General features: G+C 37.4%; 1 long non-coding RNA gene across 13 annotated transcripts in view; it reads left to right on the top strand.

Annotated features, from left to right (window-relative positions):
- Positions 1 to 20,911, top strand: part of LOC144305187 (uncharacterized) — a 214,417-nt gene that overhangs the window by 55,384 nt on the left and 138,122 nt on the right. Inside the window, exon 3 of one of the 13 annotated variants that reach the window (XR_013372240.1) lies at positions 8,314 to 10,018. The exons of the other annotated variants lie outside the window; for them this stretch is intronic. This is a non-coding gene — a long non-coding RNA (uncharacterized LOC144305187). Of the gene's footprint in view, positions 1 to 8,313; positions 10,019 to 20,911 lie in introns of those variants that run through there. 13 annotated transcript variants of the gene reach the window in all.

Here is a 20,911-nt window from a genome sequence, read left to right as displayed (position 1 = left end):
CCACAACTGTCTTCCTTTGCATTATTCTGAATTTATGTGTCTGAAAGAAGGAGCGATATATCTAGAAATAGATTTCCAAATAAGTTAGTCATTCCATTAAAAAAATTAAATATTTTACAGGTACCAAATGCATTTGAGATCCTTTATTGGTAAAAGAATGTTTTAATGGAATTAGCAAATTAAAGCCTAGAAACGCCAGCATACCTCCTCCTCAAACTGCAGCCATGTCAACCTGTAGTGCTTCTCATTAGGGGTTACATGTGCTGTAGAAAATAAAAATGCCACCTTTCCAACTGCAGGAGGACTTGGGGAGTTGATGCCTATGAGATTCAGTGGCTGGCAACATTATTAGGGAGGAAATGATAAGGCATGGGGATGAAAAATGTTCCTAGGCTTAACAGTGAAATATAAAATATTTCTGTTGCTCAACATACTCTAGTTTGATGACTGGTTTTCTACACATATTGTGGAGAAAAGACCAAAACTAAGAAAAGAGGAATCTGAATTCAGTTCTTTTTTTTTTTTTCAGATTTTATTTTTATTTATTTATTCTTGAGAGACACAGAGAGAGAGAGGCAGAGACATGGGCAGAGGGAGAAGCAGGCTCTCCATTGGGAGCCCGATGCGGGCCTTGATTCCAGGACTCCAGGATCACGCTCTGAGCTGAAGGCAGACGCTCAACCACTGAGCCACCCAGGTGCCCTGTGAATCCAGTTCTATTACATTTGAATTACAAGGCCACGGATTTTTCTGTAAGCATGTCCTGAGTTTACGTGTGTTCAGATAAGTGGTATCTCCTTCTAAATAACCTTGTTATAGAACCTTGCTCTGTTCTTGCTCCTTGTTATTATTGTCATTGTTTTATTTTGTTTTGTTTTACAATTACCTTTACATCCTGTCACATATTTCCTTGGATAACCTTAATGATGGGGACATTTCATTTTCTGAGGGTGACTTCTGGAAGCTATTCAGTCATTTAAGGACATTTAATGGATATGCTACAAAACTATTAAACTGGATATTACTGATTTGGTCAAAATAACACAGTGATTCACAGAGTGGCATCCCCAGACAGGCATCATCAGAATCACCTGGAGGGCTTACGTGAGTCTCAGCCTCAGAAGTTGTGATTCAGTAACTAAGTAAGGTAGTCTGACAATTTGCATTTCTAACAACTTCCCAGGTGCTGCTGGTGCTGCTGGTGCTGCTGGTCAACTTTACCACAGTTTAAGAAGAACTGAAATAACATGATCTTAAAAATAATTATCTGGGTTTTATTTTTATACTGGTTTTTAGTTTGTTGTTGTTGTTCTAAAGATTTTATTTATTTGACAGAGAGAAAGAGAGAGCCAGAGAGCATAAGTTGGGGAATGGCAGAGGGAGAGGGAGAAGCAGGCTCCCCACTGAGCAGGGAGCCCGGATGTGGGATCCCAGGACCCTGGGATCATGACCTGAGCTGAAGGCAGACACTTAACTGACTGGGCCACCCAGGCTCCTCTAAACTGGTTTTAAAAGCAGTTCTAGAGTTCCCCAGAGTCAGTATTAGTAGAAAAAAAGTGTAACTTATCTGTGCGAAGCTCTGTAAACGCTTCCCCACTAGGAATCATTGTGTACTATGTCTGGAAGACACTAAGCTCTGTCGGGGCAGGAGTCATTTCTGTCATGGTAACTGTCGTGTGTTCCGTGCATCCTCCAGTGGTTCACAGGACAGAAGAGGCACTCTATGAATATTTGTTGCATACTAAACTCTCAAATCCTTGGCACAGAAGAGCCTTCATCATCTGCCCCTTTCTTGTCTCTCCCTCCATCTCCTTCCATCTCTTCCCTACCATGCCTTGGACCATCCAGCAAGACTGATTTTTCTTAGTTTCCTAAAAGTACCGTGTTCTTTGTCACTGCCACAGAACCGAGGGACTCTTATTTTTACTATTTGTTCCCAAGTGCTGTGACCTTTGGGAAAATAAATTAGAATTGGTTAGGCCTGATCTAGTAATTTGCTCTTGGGCCCTGAAGACAGTCGTTTAGTATGCTGTCCATGTGGTCAAAATGAATTATTGGTTAGCAGAAATGGTAACTATTTGGGGCATAACAATAGAGCATTTGAAGAATCTCTGAAGTGGCTACGGTGGGAATAGTAACTGAAAGGCCAGCCACCTCTGTTTTTATTTAATCAAACTTGGGGAAGGGGGCTGGAGCACAAAGGATTTCTCTGACATTTTCCTGGTCCTCAAAGAGCTTGACATTCCATCCAAAAATCTGTATTATCTTTGAATCACTTGAATTGAATCCTTTTTAAACTTGTTTTGGTTAGAAAGGAGAGAATACAGATGTTTGATTTTGAAATTCTGAAATGTCAGCAAGCAGTGGGAATCTTTCAAACTGCAGAGAATATGCGTTGGTTTGTATTAGTAAGAAAGTGTGAGTTACAGTGTATTCCAATTGGAATAAAAGAAGACTAAAATATCACATTCAATGTTATTCTATTTGGTGTATTTTTTTTATAAGTCTAAGTTGGGCCTGTTGAGAAATGCTATGGTCTGAATGATTATTTCCCCTCAAAATTCACATGCTGTAATCCTGACTCCCAAAGGTGATGGTATCAGCACATGAGGATTTTTGGAGGTGCTTAAGTCATAAGAGTGGAGCTTTCATGAATGAGATTGCTGCTTTATAAGAGGCTCCTTAGCCCCTTTCACTGTGGGAGGAAATAGCAAGAAGGCACTAGCTATGAACCAGGAAGACAGCTCTGACCCAACCATACTGGCATCTTGATTTTCCACTTTCCAGCCCCCAGTACTATGAGAAATAAATTCTCTTGGTTGTAAGATACCTAGTCTGTGGTATTTTATGATAGTAGCCTTAATGGAGTAAGACAAGGAGCAAGATATAGGCATGACCGTGGATACAGAATCAAGAAGACCTAGAAATCTGCTTTTGTGGACATTGACTAAAAAAAAACTGCAGTCAATTGACCTTTTTGCCCACCTGTCTGGACTCTTGTGTGGGTAAGTGCAGGTTATATGTGCAGAAAAAAGCAAAAGCGCTGTAAAAATTCATTTGTTACCAGTATTCATCAAAAGCCAGGATCTGAACTAGATATTTCACCTGGCCTAGTGGCTAGAAGTGGAAGCTCAGGGATTAGATGCATTGCATTCAAAGTCTAGCTCTATCACCGAGGAGCTCCATGATCTTGGACACTGACGTAAGTTAACATATATGTAAAATGAGGATGCTAATAATGCTGACATCACAGAGATATTTTGAGTATCTGACCAGGTGATCAACGTAAACTTCTTAGCAAAGAATGATTGTTCAATGTACACTAACTGTTACTAACATACTATCACTATACTTACTATATGTCAGCAAGTAGAATGGATATTGACTTTCCGGGATGTCTTACCTCTGCTGAAGGTAGTTGTAGTTGTTTTTATTCCTAAGATCATCAGTTACTTCTCCTCTTTCTTGTAGAGACATATTTAACAGCAGTAGCTGATTTATCCACAAGAAGACCCACTCAATCACAGTCTATTTCTTAAGGACCTGGTTTTCTTGAGTCAATTCTATATAAGATGACAGCTTATACTTAGTTCACATTCCTGCATTTCAGCTCACTGATTTAAAATTGATTCCATCCATCCTTGTGCATTCATGGATGATGGGTCTGAATTTAGACCAAGAAGCAACAGATTTTTAACATGTAAATATAAAATACTGACATGCTAGGTGTTAGACAGAGTGCTTCAAAAAGAAAATCCACCCTTGGTAGCTCAAAATAATAAAAAGCATCCTACTGCCCAGAATTTACTCTCACTCTGAAATGCACCATGAAATGTTATCATAAGTTTCATAAAAATATCAGTGAGTTCAAAGTGACAAATTCAAAGAAACAAGTTATCACTGTATGGGTAGACAGAAGAAAATGGGATAGTTGAGTCTCTCTCTCTCTCTCTCTCCCTCTCCTTCTCTGTATTTTCTCTTGATTATTTCTACCTATGAAAGGTGGTTTCTATACTTTTGTTTAAAATGTAGTACCCATTTGCTTTTGTTCATGGTCAAGTACCTTTCTAGAATCAGGAAAGATACACTTATCTCCACAGCCCTGATGATCTTATCCTTATATATCCAAAAGTGAGGTTGTATTGCCTCTACCATTACAACCCCTGAGGGAAGCAGTGGTGAAGCATCTGCATCAGTGGACAGTGGGGATAGCGCCATGCTTCTGGATCATGCCCTTCCCTGTCTCTACCACCATCTTTGGGCTATGCAGGGTCCCATATTTTTTGGAATCAGTCACTGCACTAAATCTTTAAATCTCCACAAAGCACTGGGAAAGATATGATGTTTCTTGGTTTCCAGTAACTTTGTTTACCTTTTGCTCCCTTCCATAGAAATACCGGTTTTGTGTCCCATTATTTTTTATTCCTTCATTTCTCCCAGCCAAACCAAATATTTCACTCCAGAGATGAGGTCCTAAGCAAATGAATATTGTGTATATTTGGTGAAGGGGAGAGGAGAGCACAAGAGCACTGAGCTCCTGGTGACAAACACTGTATGGGAAGATTACATGCTTCAAAGAAGCAGGGCAGAAAGCAAAGACTACTGATTCAACTCTTTCTATGATACTTTTACATCTGCCAGTCCTTGGTCCTACAGATACCCAGCATTAGTGGGGCCACACCACCTTTTAGCCCAACGGCACAATTTCAGAAACGAAAGACTGGCTGTTATTTCAGATGCTCAGTATATGGCAACTTATGAAGAATATAAAATCATAAAATTAAATGTAATCGGAGCTTTTCTGCAGTTGATAGTGGGAAGCAGAAATGACACTACTCACTAAAGCCTGAATTCACTCAGTTTCTAAAAATCCCTAAACTTTTTCTTTTCTGTATTTAATTGCTTAAATCTTTCCCTCTAACAACGTTTAGTTCTCTTTTCTCTGTGGAAAGTTAAAGATTCCCCCTTGCTATTTTTGTTTCTCTCCTTCATAATTGCACTTGTATGTTGCCTATAAATTCCCCATTTCCATGCTCCCTACTTGACTCGATTGATCGTCCTTTCTTTACCATATGCTACACGGTGCTAAAACGGCCTTAGATGAGAGGGTCAGGTAAATAGCATCTCTTGTTTTACAAATATACATTCTAAACACTTAATGTTGTGAACAGATGGACTTGCTGTGTAAGCAGCACATCATAAAGGCAGAACATAGAGGTGTGGGATTTTCCACTGTAAATCTCTGATTTGCAAAAAGGTAATCAAACTCATCCTTTATGACATGCACAATCAGATATTATACTGAGTGGTCTTTTGTTTTAAGTGGAAAGAGGTTGCATACCTGATTGAGTACTGATGTTTTTGTATAAATGTAAATTTTATTTCTTCACGTCTCACTTTGTTCATTTTTAGTCTGGACCTGCTGACTCCCTTCCTGATGCAGTGTTTTAACTGTCACTCCTCCCAGATAGGTTCTGAATTAAGTCAATAGCAGTCAGGCATTTTTGAACATGACTTTATCACATGCCTCTAGACAGGGTTTTCTTGGCTCTGCCCATGTGTTCTGTCTCTCAGACTACTCCTATGTAACATCACGAACCTGAAAGCTCTTTGAGAAGAAGTTCTAGCTCATTATACCTTGAGCATCTTAGATGAAGAAGCAAAAACTAAATCTTTCTTGGAGAAGAGCATATGTCAGCTCATGAGGAGCAGGCATGTAATACACTGAGAATGAGAAGTGAATAAGAGAGATGAATACGAGAGGAGAATTTATATATAAAGGATGAGAGAGGAAGAGTGGCCATTAATTACTTTCCTAAAAGTCACTTTCCTCTCTGTATTTTGATTGAATGGACCATGATCTATAACCCATTCCTGGTACTCCCATTCATTCAAATGTCAGATTAGGGATGGGCATGCAATCCTTTTTGCCCTCCGATATGTGAGTCTGTTGAGGTGCTTATGGAAAAAATTTTCATCTCCTATTAAGAAAAAAAAAGGGTGCTAGAGAAAACCCAGTTGTCCTCTGTCTTCAGCTTTAAAGGGACTTGTATATGTTTGAAGTTTCTATTACTTTCTTGTTTGGGAGCTATCCTGAGCACTCTGATAATGAAGTCAATTCTCAATGACATCACCAATCTGCTGCATCAATCTAGAATCACCTACCAAGTGATACATTAAAATTGATCTCACCAATATAGGGAATAAAGAAAAAATTTCACATTAATATTAACCTCTTCTCTTTACTCTCCTATCTATACAAAACCTACTCTTCCTTCAAGACCTAAATTAAGTTCCACTTCCTCATTTTTCAACCACTCTAACTTGATAATTTTCCTTTTATGAATGGAGGTTTATTGCTAGGGCAATTAATCCCATATTTATATGACCTATTGTGACCTAATTCACCTTCTTTTATATTTACTGGAGTTTTTTTTTTTTTTTTTTTTTTTAATCTCTGTGCAAGCTATCCATTAGGACCTCAATAAACATAGCTTTAATAGCAAACAATTACTAAGCCCATATTCCGTGCCAGGTCATCTTGCTAAATGCTTTGTAACAGCTAATCCTTATTAATCCTCCTGCATTGTAACAGTTAATCCTCATGACTATATTGCAGAAAGTGCTATTATATTCCACAGTGCTCTCTTAGGCTAGGTTGGGTGCTTATTAACTGCTGTCATGGCATTCTGTACTTTTCCTTCGTAGCACTCATAGTTTCAATTAAAAAACAAGAAGCTAAGCATGCATTTGGTTGCTTATTGTCCATTCTCACCAACTAAAGTCCACAAGGAAAGGGATAATTTCTGTCATATATGCCTGGCTATGGAATAGGCTCTGTGACGTTGCGTGTAGTTCTTAAATATTTGGTGAATTAGCCCAAAAATACTTTTTTTTTCTTTTTTATCTTTTCTTTTCTTTCTTTTCTTTTTTTAAAGAATACGAGACATAGGCTACATAACATTGGCTCAAGTTCATACCACTGGGTCTGGAGTTCACACTCATGCCAGGTTGTCTCTCTCTAGGGTCCCTGCCCATAATATCTGTACCATGTTGTTTTCTGCTTATTTGAGTTGTTTCAAACTCTAATTGAGAATCTAAGTTTACCATCCCATTTGTTTGGAAACCAGAAACACATTTTTAACAGCCAACAAGAATGTTTCAGTCTCCTGTTGTGAGCAGCTAAGAATGATGATGGTACTGGTGATGTCTCTGTGATTTACAAGGCACCCCATTTTTTCTGAGGATACTTCCAATCCTCAAATTATCATGGCAAGTTAGGTTTTATTTCTGACTCACAGGGGAAGTCAGTGCTCAAAGAGGCTAGGACATACAGCTAGGACTGCATAGCTGACAAGCCATGGAGACATACTATCAACTCAGGTCTACCTGAAAGCAAAATCCAGGGTCTTCCCACTCTGCCATGCTGTAGTTGTCATTCATCAAACACCAATTACATGCCAGGATCTCTTTTAGTTACTTCTTCAGTCATCAAAATTATCCCTTAAGTGAATTACAGTTGACCCTTGAACAATGCAGGAGTTGGGGCACCAATCCCTCCTCCAACCCCAGTTGAAAAATTTATGTATAAATTTTGACTCTAAAAATTTAATGGCTGAGATGCTTGGGTGGCTCAGAAGTTAAGCATCTGCCTTTGGCTCAGGGCCTGATCCCAGGACTCCAGGATCAAGTCTCACATCAGGCTTCCTGCATGGAGCCTACATCTCCCTCTGCCTGTGTCTCTGCCTCTCTCTGTGTGTCTCTCATGAATAAATAAATAAAATCTTAAAAAAAAATAAAAATTTAATGTCTAATAGCCTAGCCTACTGTTGACCAGAAGCCTCACCAATAACATAACCAGTCAATTAACGTATTTTTATGCTAAATATAGGTATACAGTTATATATGTTTTCTATTCTTAACAATAAAGCAAGCTAGAAAAAGTAAAATGTTAATAGAAAAATCATAAGGAAAAGCAAATACATTTACAGTGTTGTATATATATTTGCTGAAAAAATCCACGTAGAAGTAGATCCATGTGGTTTGGATCCCTGTCACTCCAGGGTATATTATCAAAGTAAGCAAGGTAACAGTGGTTATATGTAATGAATTTAAAAGCAATTCAAGAAGTAGGTTTAGAGTCTGGCAGAGCATTCTAACAACATGTCAAATTTTCATGGGAGTATTTGAGGCCATCTATTACATAGAAATTTTAGATTTATATTTTATCCATACACTCAAAGTAGCAGGAGAGCAGTGGATTTGAATAAGAAGTAAGATGAAGTAACTGCATGACCAAATCATCTTTTGCAGGCGTGGGCACATGAGTTTACAGTCATCCTCAATGGGCCAGACACTGATGGGATGTATAGAAACTCCCAAGTTTAAAGAAATTGCATCTATCCAGAATTTGGTCATTTCTAAGAACATTTGACCCTTTAAAAAAAAAAAAAGAGCTGTTATGAGAGAAATTGAATCCTTGTCTCTGGTGCCATAGGACCAAAACAGTTGCAATAGAAAATCAAAGATTAGCTGCTTTCTTTTAAGCTACAACATCCAATCCAGCATCATTGGCCACAGCTATGGTCTCACTTTCCAGCCTCTTCCCACAAGACATCTGCTCTTGGAGATTTAATTGCATCTGTCACTTTAGTAATCACGTGCATGTGTGTTTTCCAGAAGGATGAATTGTAAACTTTCAGTTTAGGGTTGGATGGTATGATGTGCAGCTGCTGTAATGCTAATAGGAGCATTTCATCTATTGCCTCTAACTACTCTGCTAGTGATAGGCTGGTGGCCACAGACAGCTATGCTCCTATCTCTCAATGCTCCATCATGAAACCAAGGAAGGCAATACAAAATTAGCAGATGCTGAGAGCTGAAGAATTCACTCCTCAAAGAGGAACTCTTAATGGCTGTACCACAGGAAGCAGGGAGAAGGAAAAGAAATGCAAAAATTGATTATTTCCAACAAAATGTTTACTTCTACTTCCTTATTTTTATTTTATGCTTTGACACTTTATTCTCATTAAGGAATATTTTTGAAATCAGAAGAGGATGAAGACAGACAATGAAAAATGTTGAGAAGGACTGAGCATCTTTAGCCTGAAAACAAACCAAGAAACCAAAATACAAACAAAAAAACCCACCTTGCCCTTGTACACATAACACAATTTTCACATCAAGCCAGTCATTTTAATATCTAAGTTTCAAATTTTCAAGGTCTTCTTTTTTCTGGGGGAAAAAAGAGAGTATTTACTATATAATCCCCCAGATTGCTCCTGATAAATAACTCGACATCAACTTACTCCAGGATTCTTAAGCAACCCACATAGATGTATACATCCTAAAATACCATACCCAGATTATATTCAACATACAAAATGATTTTTCCCATTGTTCTAAATGTCCTGGTTCTGGAAACAGTGTACTCTCACTCTGTGAGATGATGGACCATAGAGGCTCTTCTACTTTCTGTTATTCTCAGGGAGAGTAGAGTATGCCAGCAGAGCATCAAGGTTTTTCTCCAGAAACAGAACAAAGATGAGTTATTTCCCAGTTTCTATTTATTCCTAATAATTGCATCCCAAGTTAGATTAACTGGCAAGTGACATTCTAAACCGGGGAATTCTGAGAGAGGTTCCAAATCTTAAAGTAGTTCTTAGTCATCCAAAGGGAAATAACACAAGAAAGATCATAGAATAGTCTTAGAAGTGAAGAAGAAAAGACATTTTTTCCCCTGCCCATCCCTCCAACATGCCATCCCCTGCGTGGTAACAAAGATGCTTGTTATTGATTGGAGAATTACACACAGGTAGACATGGCACTTATTACAAGACTTATTAAGAAGAAATACAAGATGCCTCCTAAAACAGGTCCCCTTGTTACAGAAATTTATAACATCCTGTCTTTCTCCTCCATATCAGTCTTACCAAATTGCAAATGCATAATTCATTTTGTAATTGTTTGTTACTGTCAGAACACCCCCCCCCCATCATGTTTACACCTGGATGTATGATGTCTAGTATCCTGGTTTGCATTTCCCAGATGTTCCAAATATTGGTTGAATAATTAAATAAAGAAGTGAATGAATGAGTACCTTTCTTTCTTTATGGACCACATCGATCATATGTACTGTCTTTTCACCAGCTATTCTTGAAGCATGATTAAACACACTGAAGAAAGATATTGGTTGGATAGCTTAATAAAATGATCGGTTTCACTCTGGAAGGCAAAAATTGACTTTATGGTGCAAGGCTTGTAATTCTTAGTTATAGTTGCATATTTCATTGAACCCAATCACTACCTTTCTCCCTCTCCCACTCTCGCTACACCCTGTTGCCCACCATCTCCCCTCTAACCCTTCCTCCCTCTCTCTACACTCTTGGGTCTGTGTAGTACAACCGTGGTAATTGTCTTTAGTGATTCCTTCTCAGTCCTTAAACCTCAGTGAAAGAAACAGGAGCCTGAGTCTCCATGAGCAGTTGGTAGCCTGGTGAAAGTGGTTTCAAGGGAGAGTCTCAAAGTCTGCCTTGGGCTGTCCTAAATAGCACCATTAGGCACAAATTAATCTCATTTCAAAGAAACTTGCATTTGAATTTGAATAAATTACTAGATAAAGAGCTATTAAATTGACTTCATTTGGAGGTAAAAATCAACGCCCTTGAAAATGACAAAAAATGAAAATATGGAGAACAACTCTTCAAGTATGCCTTTGGCAGGAATAGGGAACTCTCAATTGCTACAATTTACTACATTGCTGTGTACCTCTCTTTGTTTTTTAGATGAAAGCTTAGAATATTCAAGCTTTTGAATTGAACTTTCTTTACAGTCATATAAATACTTCCATGGACTGTAGTTTTCTCTGTAGTGGACTTAATGCTGTGGAGAGAAAACCACTACTTTATGTAAAGGGATAATAAAGCACGTGCGGCTCAGTATACAAACACCACACAAAAGCCAACCTAGAAAAAAAAAAAAAAAGCCAACCTAGAAATCTATCTGGAAAAAAGCAAAAGTCACACACTTGGAAAATATTTTAAAAGGTTGTTTTGTGTATGTTCTTAAGTACTGTGTAAGAAATGTAGGAAGAAGTTTCTTAGAATTTAGAACTTCCTCATTATCTTTCTTTAAGAATTTAAAATATGTTCTCACTGAAAAATAGAGTTAAATAATATGCATCTCATGGTGTTGTTGTGAAGAGTAATTAAGACTGTGTATGAGAGCTTATCACAGAATCTAAGCTATGGCAGGTGCTCAAAATATGGCAGTTGAATTTGCATTTAAATATATTACATTTATGCTCTGTATACAATCTGGAAAAATGATAAAAAGGGAGGCCTCAGAAAATTTCTCTAGTGGAATTTGGAAGCTACTTTGTAAATAAACTGAAAAATCAAAGGTACTATAGAATTCAGTCAATAGTTAATAGGGTCAAATGTCATCATTATGTGCTGGCTCTTGGTGATAGATTTCCAGATTTCTACATCTTCAACTGGAGCTGGAAGCTCCTAGTGATGTTTTTTCTTATGTAGACTATCAGGCTTTCTAATACACCCAGTTTTCTTCTTGCTTTGATATGTTTTCAGCTTAGTCCTCTGCTCTCCACGTGGCTTACTGTGTTGACTTATCATGGCCTCAATGAAACCAATGTGCTCTTGAAAAACAATGTTGAAATATTTTAGTAACGAAACTATTTTCTTAAAGATCTTTAATATAATAATACTTAAGTAACAGCATGAAAATTATTTTTAATGATAATAATAATAATAATAATAATAATAATAATACACTGAGTGATAGGAAACAAATGTCAATCAGACACCCTAAAAAGATTTCAAAATAATTGGTGGCACCAAATAATAAAAGAGGCCAGCTCTTTCCAAATTGAATGATAAGTTAAATATACTTCCAATAAAAATCTCAATAAACTATTTTTCTGGAACTTGTTAAGTTTTTTGAAGCAATAATCCGAAAAATAAGCTGAAAATAGCTGTTTGGAAATGGCTAAGAAAAATGTGGAATGGAAGAGTACTGAAGGGGAAATTAATTTCACTGGAAATTAAATATATATATTGTAGAGACATAATCCAAACTAGAGAGTGGAATTTTAAGTCACCATGAGTATGTTTTTTTTTTTTTTGTATATTTTTTATTGGAGTTCTATTTGCCAACATAGATTATAACACCCAGTGCTCATCCCGTCAAGTGCCCTCCTCAGTGCCCGTCACCCAGTCACCCCCACCCCCTGCCCACCTCCCCTTTCACTACCCCTTGTTCATTTCCCAGGGTTAGGAGTCTCTCATGTTCTGTCTCCCTCTTTAATTTTTCCCACTCATTTTCTCTCCTTTCCCCTTTATTCCCTTTCACTATTTTTTATATTCCCCATATAAGTGAAACCATATAATGTTTGTCCTTCTCCAATTGACTACTTCACTCAGCATAATACCCTCCAGGTCCATCCACCTCGAAGCAAATGGTGGGTATTCGTCGTTTCTAATGGCTGAGGAATATTCCATTGTATACATAGACCACATCTTCTTTATCCATCATCTATCGATGGATGCCGAGGCTCCTTCCACAGTTTGGCTATTGTGGACATTGCTGCTATAAACATTGGGGTGCAGGTGTCCCGGCTTTTCACTGCATCTATATCTTTGGGGTAAATGCCCAGCAGTGCAATTGCTGGGTCGTAGGGAAGATCTATTTTTAACTCTGAGGAACCTCCACACAGTTTTCCAGAGTGGCTGCACCAGTTCACCTTCCCACCAACAGTGCAAGAGGGTTCCCCTTTCTCCACATCCTCTCCAACACTTGTTGTTTCCTCACTGGTGTGAGGGGGTATCTCATTGTGATTTTGATTTGCATTTCCCTGATGGCAAGTGGTGCGGAGCATTTTCTCATGTGCTTGTTGGCCATGTGTATGTCTTCTTTGGTGTAATTTCTGTTCATATCTTTTGCCCATTTCATGATTGGATTATTCGTTTCATTGCTGTTGAGTTTAATAAGTTCTTTATGTATCTTGGATACTAGTCCTTTATCTGATAGGTCATTTGCAAATATCTTCTCCCATTCTGTAGGTTGTCTTTCTGTAGGTTTGTCTAGTTTTGTTGACTGTTTCTTTTGCTGTGCAGAAGCTTTTAATCTCGATTAAGTCCCAATAGTCCATTTTTGCTTTTGTTTCCCTTGCCTTCATGGATGTATCTTGCAAGAAGTTGCTGTGGCCAAGTTCAAAAAGGGTGTTGCCTTTTGTATTCTTCTCTAGGATTTTGATGGATTCGAGGATATATTTTCTACCGTCCTTTTCTTTTAATAGGAGTGCTTGTTCTTTTTACATTTACTGTTAGTACATTGTACACTAGACTTTTTCTACTGTGAAATTTATTTTTGAGTTTAAAATTAGTTATGTGATGAAATTTATTAAAATGTTATCGATTTCAGTGCTAATCACTCATCTATTTGTATGATACCTATCTTTCCTTGGGCCTCATTTTGTTTTTCACACTTATTTGATAAGAATATATTGTCCATATATTTTCTAGCTGCCTGTTACTTTTGATCACATAATATGACCTTTCAAAACTTCAGTTTTCTTATGCATTAAATGCAGATAACAATAGCAACATCACAGAATTGTTGTTAAGATTAAGTGAAATTACTCATGCAAATATTTTCCCATGGTGCAAATCAACAATCAATAAATGTTGGGCAATAATATTGGCGGTGCTAATGGAAGTAACAGTTTAAAGACTATCCTTTCTCCTTTGAATGTATTTTGAACCTTTGTTGAAAATCAATTAACCCTATGAGTGTAGGGTCTATTTCTGGACTTTCTATTCTATTCCAACCTACGTGTCTAATCTTTTACCAATACCACACTGTTGCTTAATGGCAGACTTTGATATCAAGTAGGTTGAAATCCCATTTTTGTCCTCTTTCAAAGTTATTTTGGTTATTTGAGTTTATCTTTCTATATATATTTCACAATCCTGGCACTCCCCACGGGATAAAGAATTTTTCACTTTCCTCCCTTCAGCCACAGTGGTTTTTCTCCTGTACCGTAGGGATGACGGGGCATGCTGTTCTCTTGGAAAATGAACCTAGGTAGTGGTCTGGGCCTCCCCTGTAGCAGCAGCTATGCCCCTCTCCCGATCTGCACCTCTGTAAGAAGCTTTCTCCCATCTTCCACTATAATCCCAGACGAATTTCTGAGGACTACCCAATGAAGGTCCATGCAGTAGAGTCAAACAGCTGTAAACCCTCCTTGTGTCTGAGGCTTGTAGGAGTTCCAGATGCTCATAATAGCCTATTTCCAGCCTTTTGGAAGTCGTTAAAAGATTTTAGTTGAATGTGCCTTGCTCACTTTCATGATGGCCCTGTCTTCCTACTATGCTTGCTTCTGGCCAGCTGAGCTGGTATTTGTGCTGTCTCACCTTGAAGGCACCTGTCTTTACATAGACTTGAGGGTATCTTATTACTTTTGTCCGTGAATTCTTCTAGAAAGAATTCTAATTTGTATATTATCTTCTAAAATTGTATATTATCCAGCTTTCTCATGCTGTTAAGGTGGGAATAATGCTCTTTCCAGATTTCTACATATTCACCTAGAGCCAGAAGCCCCTAGTGATGTTCTATCTATGCAGACTATCAGGCTTTCTAATACACCGGGTTTTCTTCTTGCTTTGATGTATTTTTAGCTTAGTCTTTTGCTCTCCATGTGGCTTACTGTGTTAACTTGTCATGATCCCACCTCACTGATTTCTGGTGCGGTAGTCAGTGTTATGAATTGGGCATTAGGTCATTTTCTGCAGCATATTCTTTAATTTTTTCCTTTGTTCAGCTCAATTTTTTCATGGCCCTTGATTGACCTAGGATGAAGTGAGATTTTATTAGCTCGGCATTTGTACATTACCAGATACACTGCTTGACCCTGGACTAGCTTTCTGTTCAGTTGTGTCATGGCCAGATCTCCTTTTAAAATCTGTTAGTGGAAGTAGGTGCTGTGTAGAGCGGCCCATTCAATTTCAAGTGTCTCACACACTTCTGCTGTGATGAGATGGCCTTTCCTTTGTCGAGCTCTCTGATATGCTGAACTATGAAAACATACACTTGTAGCATATATTTGTATATTAAATAATGTAATTTTTATCATGCCAATTCCCAGAGCTCTTATTTATATTCTAGTATTCTCCATTCCTAGGGAGCATTACTTTTACTCTGAATTGGCCTTATTCTACTTAGCTGTCTTATTTTCTATGGTTCTCTCTCTCTCTCTCTCTCTCTCTCTGGAAAAAGAAAGAGAAAATATCAAAACATCTTTAGATGAGAAAGAAGGATAAACATATTACTTTGTTTGACTCAGACAGCAGTTTCTTAAGATGACATATGCCCTGAGTTTTTGAATCTTGCTACTCTCTGTCAGGAGGAATAGCCTATATACATCATGAATTAAAATTTGCATTTTTTAAAACAATTCAACTTGAGCTACTAATCGGTAAGTGAAAACTAACTTCCTTCCTTCCTTCCTTCCTTCCTTCCTTCCTTCCTTCCTTCCTTCCTTCCTCCTTCCTCCTTCCCTCCCTCCCTCCCTCCCTTCCTCTCTCCCTCTCTCCCTCCCTCTCTCATTCTTTTTCTTTTTTCCTGGGGCGGTGGGGGGGGGTGGTTACTAGGAGCCAGAAACTATTTTAAACCATAGGTAAGATTTGATACTGGAAAAACAGAGTTGAAATTATAAGTTGGATTGAAATAAGATACTATATTTGGCAAAGATCTATGACCTTAGAATCCTCAACATCTGAATCCTTGATGAGTTACCTTGTGCAAGGTTTCTGATGGGAATAGGAAGAGGAGATGTTCTAGGAAAATTTATGATCTTCATTATAAGTTTTAAAGCCACAGTTATTCATGCAATTGCAAATGGAACTATTTTCTTGATTTCTCTCTCTGATGGTTTGTTGTTAGTATATAGAAATATAGCTGATTGTCATATATTGATTTTGTATCCTGCAGCTTTATTGAATATATTTTCTAATTCTAACAGTTTTGGGGTGCAGTCTTCAGGGTTTTCTGTATATGGTACCATTTCATTTGCAAATAAAGATAGTTTTACTTCTTCATTTCTGATTTGGATGGCTTTTATTTCTTTTTCTTGTCAAATTGCTCCAGGTTAAATAAATAGGCCTTTTTCACAGGAAGCCATGTGCCTGCTGGCTGTAGTATAACAGCAAGAGATTGCAGGTACTGCATGCATCTGCCCGTGATAGCGATAGAGGACAAGTGAAAAAAACAGTGTCTGCCAGTGCCTCTATCTGCGGAAATCCAAGTAGGCTCTTAAAGAATAGCAAATGGATCTCTCACAAATAGTCTAGTCACTTTTCAAAGTGCTGCTTTTGCACTGGGCCTCGGAGCAAGTGAGCCTATGTGCAAGCCTTTTAATGGTGGTATCTCAGTTCCCAACAGCCCTCTGGGTCTCCTGGATGTAAGCCCTCCTGTCTTTCAAAGTTGGATATTTTGAGGCTCTTCTCTCCGGTTCAAATCCCAAGGGTTAGGATGCCTTATGTGGGCATAAACATACCTTGCTCTTAAGGAAGAAGGTCCTATTTTGTGAGATCCCTCCAGACAGTAGGTCGCTGCAGCAAGGGTGGGCTTTTGGAGGAGACCCTGTTTCTGCCTCCCCATGCCTCTTGATGTGATCCTTTTTTCCTTTGTTGTGGAGGAACCATTCAGCTAGTTTTGAGGTCTTTTTCAGAGAGAACTGTTCCACATGTAGCTGTAGATTTGTTGTGTCTGTGGGAGGAGGTGATGAGTTCAGGATCTTCCTATGCCACCCCAGCCCCCAGTAGAGTCCTTTAATGTTACATTTTTACAGCTGCTGAAAACTGTCTTTCCTTTTGTTGCTTTAATAAGAAATGGTTTTCTAGTTAAAATTTATTCTTTATTGGCACCTTGCCCTGAGTATTCTCCCAATGGTATCTCCCAATGGTAATTGTTTGTCAGAGTTAACTTTACCTACCTTTTCTCCCAGTACATCAGCAAACATCTCTCCATAGTGGATGATCTTACCTTCTGCAGTATGCATCAGGTCTGGCAACAGGGACTTTCCTCCGTCTTTGGGTAGAAATAAAAAATTATTATGGTGTATAAATTGATAACCTGTTCAAAAACTATTATGGCATATATAGAAAACTCCCTGTTAACTGATAATATCTGGGGTTACATTATTTTGCAGAAGTTGGATATCTGCTCAAGTTCACACTGATTATAATAGTGGCATTTTTTGAGAGACTGAGCTCCATTTAGTTAAACCATGATAGGGTCTACTTTCTGTTCAGCCTCTTTGCATAATTCCCATTTTATTTGAAATTGCCTGTGTGTATCATTAAAGAAACACATTTATATTTATTCCCTAAAAATAACAGTTCCAGAAGGAAAATAACTATCTTGGGTCTGCAGTATTTCCCCCATTTAAAGAAGAAGTGATTCTTTTGCAATGACTGCTATAAAGTATTCTGACTACTGAAGCTTAAAAAACATGTTAACAGTGATAAGACTTTATAAATGGAATAGAGATTCATAATTTCAACCGAATTCACCCTGTCCTCAGCAATAAGAGACCTGTTTAGCTCTTGCATCAAAGCTATAAGAATTTCTTCATTATATTGAATCTTGCTTGCATAACTTGAGCGTATGTGAAACAATGATTCTAACAGACACTTCTCAAATATAACATAGAACTATTATTAACACAGCTATAAAAATAGAAAGAAATATGTGGTTCAGAAATTAGTTATAAGGGCAATTACATTTTTACCATCAACATTGAGAGACCAGCCTCTTCTATTAATGCTGTAGTAGAAATTACATACATATTTTAATAACTGAGAGTTTAAACATAATCTCACCTTAAATTCTATATGAAATAATATCAAAATCATGAAACATTAAAAACTGTAAACACAAGAAGTATTCTATTTCATTGTTCACTTTGTATGCCTACATTTGATTTTTCAGTATAACTGAAAATAGTACATATAGCAAATTAAAATAATGTGTTCACATGTTTTCTTCTTTAAACACAATTGTGCCATTTAATTTAATTACTTAAACTATTGTTTCTAGAAAGTATGCTGTGACCAAATATATACATACATATATCTCAGTATTTGTAGAACTGAAAGAGATGGGAAATGTAGGTAGCTTCTGTTCTAACTTCTGTCACATGACCGTAGAAGTCCAGTGAATTCAACTTCTCCAAGACTCTGGTCTCTTGTTTGAAAATGAGAGATTTGGACCACATATTCTCTAAACACAGTTTTTGCATTAACAGTTTGAATTCAAACCATTGCCAAATTTTTACTCAGCAGCAATTGAAAGGAAAAGGACCTTTCCTCATATTAGGTATTGCTACTTGACTTTGATTTAGTCACGGTTCAACATTATTAAGAAGTAATATGTCCCACTGAACTTTTTTTTTTTTTAAGATTTTATTCACTTACAAGAGACACACAGAGAGAGAGAGAGAGAGAGAGAGAGGCAGAGGGAGAAGCAGGCTTATGCAGGGAGCCCGACATAGGACTCGATCCCAGGTCTCCAGGATCAGGCCCTGGACTGAAGGCGGCGCTAGACCGCTGAGCCACCGGGGCTGCCCCCCACTGAACTTTTGAATAAAATGTGATTATGCCATAGAACATAAATAGATTAAAATCAAATCAGGTTAGCTCTTGCTTGGTGAAGCCTGAGTACTGAGTGGTATTATTATAGTAGAGTTATGCTTGGTAATAAATGGCCAGACGGTTGGACTATAAGGCCACAAGTGGACAACAGCATAGAGCTAGTCAGGAGAGTGCCAGTAGACCAGTATCTAAGAGTTGACTTTGGAAAGTCAATGACGTGAAGGTAATTTAGTTAGGACCTTGCCAAAATACTTTGTTTTCATTCTACTTACTTACCTTCAAATTTAGAGCAAGGAATGGGCAATATTCCTGGAGAACTGGCAAGAGAAAAATTCTTGCTGAATAATTGTCCCTTGATGTTAATGTGATTGATCAAAATTTTCTATGCAAGTGTGTTTCACCCTGGATAATCTCGTAGCACATCATGATTAACTTTCTTCTCTTTAGCTCTCATTTTTTTTAAATCAACAATCATACATGTGTGGAATTAGACATTCAAAGAGAAAAGATGAGGTCCTCACTTTGACAGGTTACACTTTAGATGAGAAGAAAATTGACAAACTAATTTGCAATCAGGAATTTCACATAAGGCAGATAAGGCAGATCACTAATACATACATAATGCCCATTTACCTGACTTGTTAATCAAGATGTTCTAAATTTATGTGCATAATAATTTGGTGTCCATGCAGTCATAGATTTCCAGAAGCAGCTATTACTGGTTTACCAGAAAAAGAAGCCATCGTAAATTTAGTTTTGATGGAACGCTCCCAGTAAATATGCACTTTCATGGAGCTTTTGTATAGAAACTAATGGTGTTTATTCTTTGGTTCAACAACTATTGATTAAATAGAGAGTACATATCATATACTCAACATTTTACTAAGAACTGGGTATTGAGCACAGTTTTTCCTCATAAACATGGATATGTTATGCTGCCATTCTACTTTCCAGCCTGCTGGTTTTGAAGGTCAGATGAGAGCCATAGTCTCGATACTTAAACTCAGTTTTCTGAATTAAGCTAGTATCTTACTCACTAACCTGCTTGCGACTTCAGGGTGTCCGGCAAATGATGTATGCCCGTAGCATAGAAGAAATAATTGATATCTGGATCCATCAAATATCTCAATCAGAGCTCTTCAGAAACCTCAGATTGTTAGGGTGGGATAGTGGACAACAGGAGAATAAATGGAATTTTGTGTGAGCTTTGAAGGAAAAACTTAAATTATGGAAGACATGGAGAAGAGGTACTCTAAGGAGTCCGTACTTCTTAAACAAGGAAAGTAGCACAAATATGCTGACAATGTGACAACTGGGATGACATGTAGGAAAAGGAAATAGTATGAAACAAATAGTGTGAAACATGTTAGAGTTTCAAGGTTGTAGGATGTTTTATTGTCCTCCACTTCTTTCTTAAACACTGTTATTAAGCAAAGAATTCTCCACAGAGAGGATTTATAATGCTGGCTTCATTAGGATATACTATAGCTCAGGTAAACTATAACTTTTATTACAGGAGCTTCACCAATATATTCCAGCATTCAGTGGCTATTTCCGAAACTACTGAGTGAATTGGTCAAATTATAGACAGGCTACAAAACTCTAATGTAACTTTCTGATTCTTGGAAAGTCCTCAAAATTACTATTGCAAAAATGAAATGATGAGTTTGCTGTACACTAACATGCTGATATTTCTATCTTGGCTTATTTGTTAAACTCCATAAATCATCAGAGTTAGGTACTTAAAATCTGATGGTAATTTTAGGCAACTACTACATTTGTTCAATGTTACAGAGCTTTAAATCACTCTGTTTAAAATTGATTGTATATAAAGATCCCCACACTCAACCTTATACTTGTTTCATTATTTGGTGTTGACCATTATTTATTTTAATTTTAATTAAAGAGCAATCTCCTTTACTTTTAAACACCAATTTTCAAAAAATAAAAGATAAACACCAATTTTAAAATTAGGTAAACTATTACTGAGGCTAAAATTACATATATGTATTTACATGCATGTGTATGCATGTATACGTGTGTGGTTTTTTTTTTTTTTTGCTAGAAAAATTCTTTCTCCTTTCAGTCCCTTTTGCTGACCTCTAAGTTCTCACTCCACAGTGACTTCCACTGCCAGCAAACACTGTTATTATAATTTTATGTACTTCCAAATATTTTTATAAATATACAAGTAGCAATATGTATTAGCTTTCATGCTTTTTTTACCCAAAAGGGTAGAA

The sequence above is a fragment of the Canis aureus genome, chromosome 35 (assembly GCF_053574225.1).
Source record: "Canis aureus isolate CA01 chromosome 35, VMU_Caureus_v.1.0, whole genome shotgun sequence".
NCBI classification, from domain to species: Eukaryota; Metazoa; Chordata; class Mammalia; order Carnivora; family Canidae; genus Canis; species Canis aureus.
This window is presented reverse-complemented; position numbering and strand designations above follow the sequence as displayed.